Genomic DNA, 7188 nt, shown 5'->3' with positions numbered 1-7188 from the left:
TAATTTATTTAATCTTTTATTAGGTATTTATGTTTCTAACTTGTGCTTATTGTACATCATTCTTTGATATACATCCTTGTGCATGTATCACTGTGCAGTTTATAACTCTTTCCCAATGACAGTTTCCTAGAAGTTATATTTCTGAATGACTATCAGATATTTAGTAATTGCTAACAATATGGCAGGCCCTGGGCTAGTGTTTGAAGATTAGCATTAAAAGTGTAGTTGCTATCCTTCAGATCTTTATAATTGAGTAAGAAAAATGTAATCCTTACAGGAATAAATCTAAAGTAGGGGGTGATAAAGGCCTCTAGACTAAATTAAGATGATATACCTCTGAAGATATAGATGGAAGACATTCTAGCAAGCTGAAAATTATTTTGAATTCATGGACTCTCTGGAAATGAATGGATTCATGCAGCAAGCTACACGTCTTTTACATTTTGTATTACACTGATGTTAGATGCAAAGTGAGATTATTAGTATAAGATGTTTCAGCAGCTTTTGAAGAACATTATGGCTAGAAGATCAGGAAGATATGAAGAAAAACAGCAATGAGACTTAATCAATACATTCATTACTCAGGAACTTCTAGCCATACTTTTCTACCCAGTAATCCAACATAGTTATACTTAGGAAACATAGATTTGTTCAGATATGTATTTGGAACACGAAGGGGTAAAGAAAAGTCATTCAGCATAAATACACTAGCTCTTATAAGAGTATCTTTAACTTTTCTACGAAATCAAGAGAAAGATATACTATCCTATGATCCTTAATGCCACTTCTTTTTTAATATAATTTATATATTTATTTATTTTTGGCTGCATTGGGTCTTCATTGCTGTGCGCTGGCTTCCTCTAGTTGTGGCGAGCAGAGGCTATTCTTCTTTGTGGTGCGTGGGCTTCTCATTGTGGTGACTTCTCTTGTTGCAGAGCATAGGCTCTAGACACGTGGGCTTCAGTAGTTGTGGCACGCAGGCTCAGTAGTTGTGGCACATGGGCTTAGTTGCTCCGCAGCATGTGGGATCTTCCCAGGCCAGGGATCGAACCCGTGTCCCCTGCATTGGCAGGCGGATTCTCAACCACTGCACCACGAGGGAAGTCCCAATGCCACTTCTAAGTATATATTCAAGAGAAATGATTACATTTATCCACAAAGTTACATGGGTAAGGATGTTAATAGCAGCTTTGTTTATTTTAACCCAAAAATGTTACCAACCAAAATGCCCTAGCAGGATGCATAAGAAAATTGTACTACATAACAATATGAAAAAAGAAAGTACTGGTACATTTACATAGATGAGTCTTAAAGGTATTATGCTGAGTGAAAGAAGTCAGTCACAAAAGAGTATGTACTGTGTGATTTCATTTATGTGAAGTTCAAAAGTAGGTAAAACTAACCAATTATGATAGAAGTCAGAATATTGGTCACCCAGGTGGTACAGACCGGGAAGGGGCATGACTGGAACTTGTATGTTAGAAAAACCCTGTATCTCAATCTGGGTGGTAGTCACCCTCCTATACACGTAAAATAATCAAGCTGTATACTTAAGATCAGTGTCTTTTACATACTTTATGTGTATTATACTTCAATTTAAATAATCAAGGGGAAGAAGGATGGGGCCATTTAATAATAGACTCTTGATGTCTCCCTAGTGTAGATTAATGTGTGTGGCTCATGGACACCTGGCCCTTCAACAAAGCCTGCTAATTGATGATTCTTAATCTCATAGCAGGGTCTGATGATTAGGACTAAAAGAGAAAAAAAGACAAAAATGTATTCATTTTTGGCTGGCTACAGTGGGCATGATTTCATCCTTCCCAGTCTGGATACTAAATGAGGGTGATGAGCCATGAGAATCTGAGAGTTGTAATGTAGGCTTAGAAGAACGCATGGTCTGTGCAGTTTTCTCACTTCAGATGTGGAAGATCAACCAGGCTCCAGAAACCTTAAAGGAGGTTCTATATGGCTGATATGGCCCCTCCTCTGGCCTGGAAGAGCAAGTTTGAACAGTCTAGTCCCAAGTGTAGCTCAGAATCCCAGAACGCAGTACTGGTGGAAATCCTGTTAAAGTGCCCACACTTCTGTTTCAATGCAGGAGAACATCTGCTAGGAATCCATCTGTTTACATCAGTGTTCCCTGGGGTTTGCAGAAAGCATAGAGGTCCCTAGACTCCACCTTATCTTCCCAATGTATATATGGGGGGAGGGTGGTTTGGAAGAAAAAAATGGAGGAGAAAAACCTTGACATTTTGTGAACTCCATGGCAAATCTGGTCTCATTGCCTTATTTTTTTTCCTCCTCCCAGATAAGAATTCCCTGGATTCTAGGATTCTTGAGTAGATGAATTCCAAGGAAGACTGTCTAATTCTTGCAATTCTAAACTCATGGGTCATGTAAGTTGGTTTTCGGTGTTAAATTCTGTCATTTTTTAGGTTATGTGAAGACTTTAAATTTTTATTCTGAAACTTCCCCAGTTCCTCCTATTTTTGGAGGAATGCACTCCAGGTCCCTCCTCTGTGCCCCCATCTTCTCAAACCACTGTTCAAATGTGTACTGGAGAAATCAGCATCTCCTAAGTACTCAGTCTTCTGTCTAGACCAGAGGTGAAGCAAAAACAAAGTCCCTTCAGAGAGATACTTGACCATCTCTTGTCAGTTCTGCAATTTGATGATAAAGGATGATTTCGTTTGCACATGGGAAAGTTCTGAACTTTTCCATAGACCCATGTCTGTAGATAAAATAGGATTTAGTGTTGATTGGCCTCAGCTGCTGCTAAGGTGCTCAGTCCTTCTGAGGAAGCTGCAGGCCGCTTTAGGCTTAGGCCCTCACTTCATCCTGAGGCTAGCACTGCGCCCAGCATTCCCCGCTTAGCATTCACCCACACCATGGCCTCCATCTCAGAGCTCACCTGCATCTACTGGGCCTTCATCCTCAACAACGATGAGGTTACGGTCATGGAGGATAAGATCAATGCCCTAATTATAGCAGCCAGTGTAAATGTTGAACCTTTCTGGCCAGGTTTGTTTGCAAAGGCTCTGGCATTGGGAGCCTCATCTGCAATATAAGGGCTCAGGGACCTGCCCCAGCAGCTGATCCTGCACGAGCAGGAGGTCCTCCCCCCTCCACCACTTCTGCCCCAGCTGAGGAGGGGAAAGTGGAAGCAAAGAAAGAAGAATTTGAGGAGTCTGATGTTGACATGGGCTTTGATCTCTTTGACTAAACCTCTTTTGTTACATGTTCAATAAAAAGCTGAACTCTCTAAAACAAAACAAAACAAAAAAAGAATGTGGTGAAATCCCAGGCTTTGTGAGGCCTTTAGGGGTGGGCAAGGAAATGATTTAGAGCCTGCTTACAGATCCATGCTGGGAATTCCTGAGAGGTGAAAACCTATAGTAGGGTCCATTTTTTATCTGAAGAGCATGTACTGATTTCAGGTGATATATGTGTGACTCTGGATTAACCTGTAACAGTATTCTCTGGCTCAGAAATGAGAAAATTGTCTGGGGGGGGATGGGAGATGGAGTAGCAAGTAATAAGATACGGTAGATAGGATGCTTCTAAAATGGCTCCCGCTGATCCCTGCTTCCAGGTATTCATATCCTTCTGTAATTCCTTTGCTTTAGTGTGGGTTAGATTTAGTGACTTGCTTCTAATGAATAAAATATGGCAAAAGTGATGGGAGCTCACTGTTGAGATTAGGGTCTGTAACTTTGTCTTGCTCACAACACTCTGGTTCTTCTTGCTTTCTCTGATGAAGCAAGTTTCCACGCTGTGATCTAAGGATGATCTCTGGCCAACAGCCAGTGAGGAACCAAGGCTTACACTCCGAATTCTATCAGCAACTATATGAGTGAGTTTTGAAGCAGATCCTTCCCCATTTGAGCCTTGAGATGACTGCTGCCCCAGCTGACACCTTGACTGCAGTCTGAGAGGGAGAGGACCAAGTTCAGCGGCAAACAGATTTCTGTCCCAAACTGATTTCTTATTCCCATGAAAGTAAACTTTAAAAATCTTTCTTGAAGCTTTCAGTATTTTATCTTTTTATTTCTCTTTGGAAATTTTGCTAAAATGTGCCTAGATGTAGGTACTTTTTTTTTTTTTTTCTCGGTACGCGGGCCTCTCACTGTTGTGGCCTCTCCCATTGCGGATCACAGGCTCCGGACGGGCAGGCTCAGCGGCCATGGCTCACGGGCCCAGCCGCTCCGCGGCATGTGGAATCCTCCCGGACCGGGACACGAACCTGTGTCCCTTGCATCGGCAGGCGGATTCTCAACCACTGCGCCACAAGGGAAGCCTGGTACTTATTTTTTACTTAATTTTTTCATAGATGTCACGTTTAGGACCACAGTTATTTTATGTACCATTGAAAAGGAAAGAAAACATTGAATTAAACTATGACATGTCTCTGATATAAAGATGCATTTCAGTTTCATAGATGTTAAAATGAAAAATATGTCAGAATAATTATTAAATAGAATTTTATTAACTTGGTAGGCCTCTCTCAAATTAAGGACTTACATCCTTCTTTATTTTGAGGTAATTTTCATTGATTACTACTATCTCTCCTCAATTAGCTCTATTGTCTTCTGGGACTTATATTAAATGGTTGGAGGAAAATCAGTTTCTATCTTTTATGTCCTTTTGTTCCATACATTGCATCTCTTTGTTACATTTGGTTTCTTCTGGGCTGTATAGCAATTTAATCCCTGGCTTCCTAGTTCACAATTCAGCTGTGTGCATTCTGCTTTTCAGCCCATTTATTGAAAGTTTTTTTTTTAACTTTTAAACTTTGAAATAATTATAGATACACAGGGAGTTGAAAGATAGTGCAGAGATAGTCCTGATTATACTTCACGCAGTTTTTACCAATGGTTACATCTTACATAATTACAGTACAATATCAAAGCCCAGAATTAGACATTGGTACAATGTGTTTATATAGTTATGTCATTTTATCATGTGCATAGATCCATGTAATCACCACTGCAATCAACATACAGAACTATTCCACCCCCACAAAGATGTTTCTGTACCCCTTTATAAATCACACCTGCACCCCACCCCACCATCCCTAATCCCTGGAAACCATTAATCTGTTTCACATCTCTATAATTTCATCATTTCAAGGATGTTATATAAATGGAATTGTGTAGTACATGACCCGTTGAGATTGGCTTCCAGAACTAAACATAATGTTCTTGAGATCTATCTAAATTGTTACATGTATCAATAATTTATTCCTTTTTAATGCCAAGTAGTATTACATGGTATGGAGAACCATTTTTGTTGTTTCCATTTTAGGCTACTACAGATAAAGCTGCTATGAACAATCAGGCACACAATGCTATGTGGGCAAATTCTTTCATTTCTCTGGGATAAATGTCCAGGAGTACAACTGCTGAGTTATATGGTAAGTTTATACATATATATATGTATTTTAAAATGAAGTATAGTTGATTTACAGTGCTGTGTTAGTTTCAGGTGTACACCAAAGTGATTCAGTTTGTGTGTGTACATATATATATTCTCTTTCAGATTCCTCTCCACTATGGGTTAGTACAAGATACTGAATATAGTTCCCTGTGCTATACAGTAGGTCCTTGTTTATCTGTTTCATATAGTGTGTATTTGTTAATCCCAAACTCTTAATTTACTCCCCACCCCCGCCATTTATTTTTTAAAGAATTGCCAAACTATTTTTCCAGAGTGGCTGTACCATATTACATTCCCACCAGGAATATGCAAGAGATCTGTTTCTCAACATCCTTGCCAGAATTTATAGTATTGTTGCTATTTTCAATTTTGGATTTTCTAATAGGCATGTGGTGGTTTCTCATTGTGGTTTTAATTTTGCTTTTAGCTAATAGCTGGTGACACCGAATATCATTTCATGTACTCATTTGCCATCCATAAATTCTCTTTGGTGAAATATCTCTTCATGCCTTTTGCCCATTTTCTAAATATAATGTTGTTGTTGTTGTTTTTAACTGCTGAGTTTTGGGCGCATTATATATTCTATTTATGAGTTCTCTGTTAGATTATTGGGATTTGTTGGATTTCTGGTTGGATATGCAAATACTTTCTTCCAGTCTGTAGCCTGTCTTTTCATCTGCTTAACAAGGTTTTAGCCGAGCAAAAGTTTTATATTTTGATAAAGTCTAATTTATCCCTTATTTCTTTTATGATCATGCTTTTTGTGTCATGTGTAATGTGTCACCACCAATTAGGTCAGAAATATTTTCTGTTTTATCTTCTAAAAGTTTTATACTTTTACAATTTATTATCTATTGTAAGCTAAATTTTGTATATGGTGCAATTTTTAGGTAGATTATTTTGCCTATGGATATTCAATTGTTCCAGCACCATTTGTTGAAAAGACTATCCATCTTCCATTGTACTGAGTTACATCTTTGTCAAAAATCCATTTTCCATACTTGTGTAGGGCTATTTCTTTATCCTCTGTTCTGTTGCATTGACTTTATACCCAACCCCTGCCAATATCATCCAGTAGAGTACTATAGCTATGTAATTAGCCTTAAAACTGGGTAGAGGGTGTCTTACCACTTTATTCTTCTTTTTCAGAATTGTATTAGCTACTGCTGTTTGTCTCTCCACATAAATTTTAGAATATTGTATTAAAAACCTTGCTGAGATTTTGATAGGAATTGCATTAAACTTGTATATCAGTTAGGGGAGAACTGACATTTGACTATGTTGAATTTCCAATCTCTTAACAAGGAATACCTATTTATTTAGATCTTAAATTTCTTATCAGTGTTTTGTACTTATCTGCTTATAAGTTCTGTACTTGTTTTGTTTGATTTGCACCTATGTATTTAATTCTTGACACAGTTGTAAATGGTACTGTAGTTGCTAGTAATAGAAATACAACTGATTTTGCAAGTTGATCTAGTATCTTATGACATTGCTAAAATCACTTATTTCTAGAAGTTCATCTGTAGTAGATTCTGTGGGATTTTCTACATAAATCATCACATCATCTGCAAAAAGGGACAGTTTTAGGCACTCCTTTCTGAGCTGTAAATGTTTAAATCCCTATTGTGCCTTATTTCACTGCGTAGAACTTACGGGGTTATGTTGAGTAGCAGTGGTGAGAGTGAACGTCCTTGCCTTGTTCCCAGTCTTATGGGTAAAGCATTCAGTCATTCACCATTACATATG

At 38.3% G+C, this 7188-nt stretch overlaps 1 pseudogene; it reads left to right on the top strand.

Annotated features, from left to right (window-relative positions):
• The first annotated feature begins 1070 nt into the window (after window positions 1-1070).
• On the top strand, window positions 1071-4179 carry LOC113605593 (60S acidic ribosomal protein P1 pseudogene; annotated as a pseudogene).
• The last annotated feature ends 3009 nt before the right edge of the window (window positions 4180-7188 follow it).

The sequence above is a fragment of the Aethalodelphis obliquidens genome, unplaced genomic scaffold, assembly GCF_003676395.1.
Source record: "Aethalodelphis obliquidens isolate GAN/ISIS:26980383/991018 unplaced genomic scaffold, ASM367639v1 scaffold43, whole genome shotgun sequence".
In the NCBI taxonomy this organism is placed as follows: Eukaryota; Metazoa; Chordata; class Mammalia; order Artiodactyla; family Delphinidae; genus Aethalodelphis; species Aethalodelphis obliquidens.
Note: the sequence above shows the minus strand (reverse complement) of the source record. Positions and strands in the feature narration are given on the sequence as shown.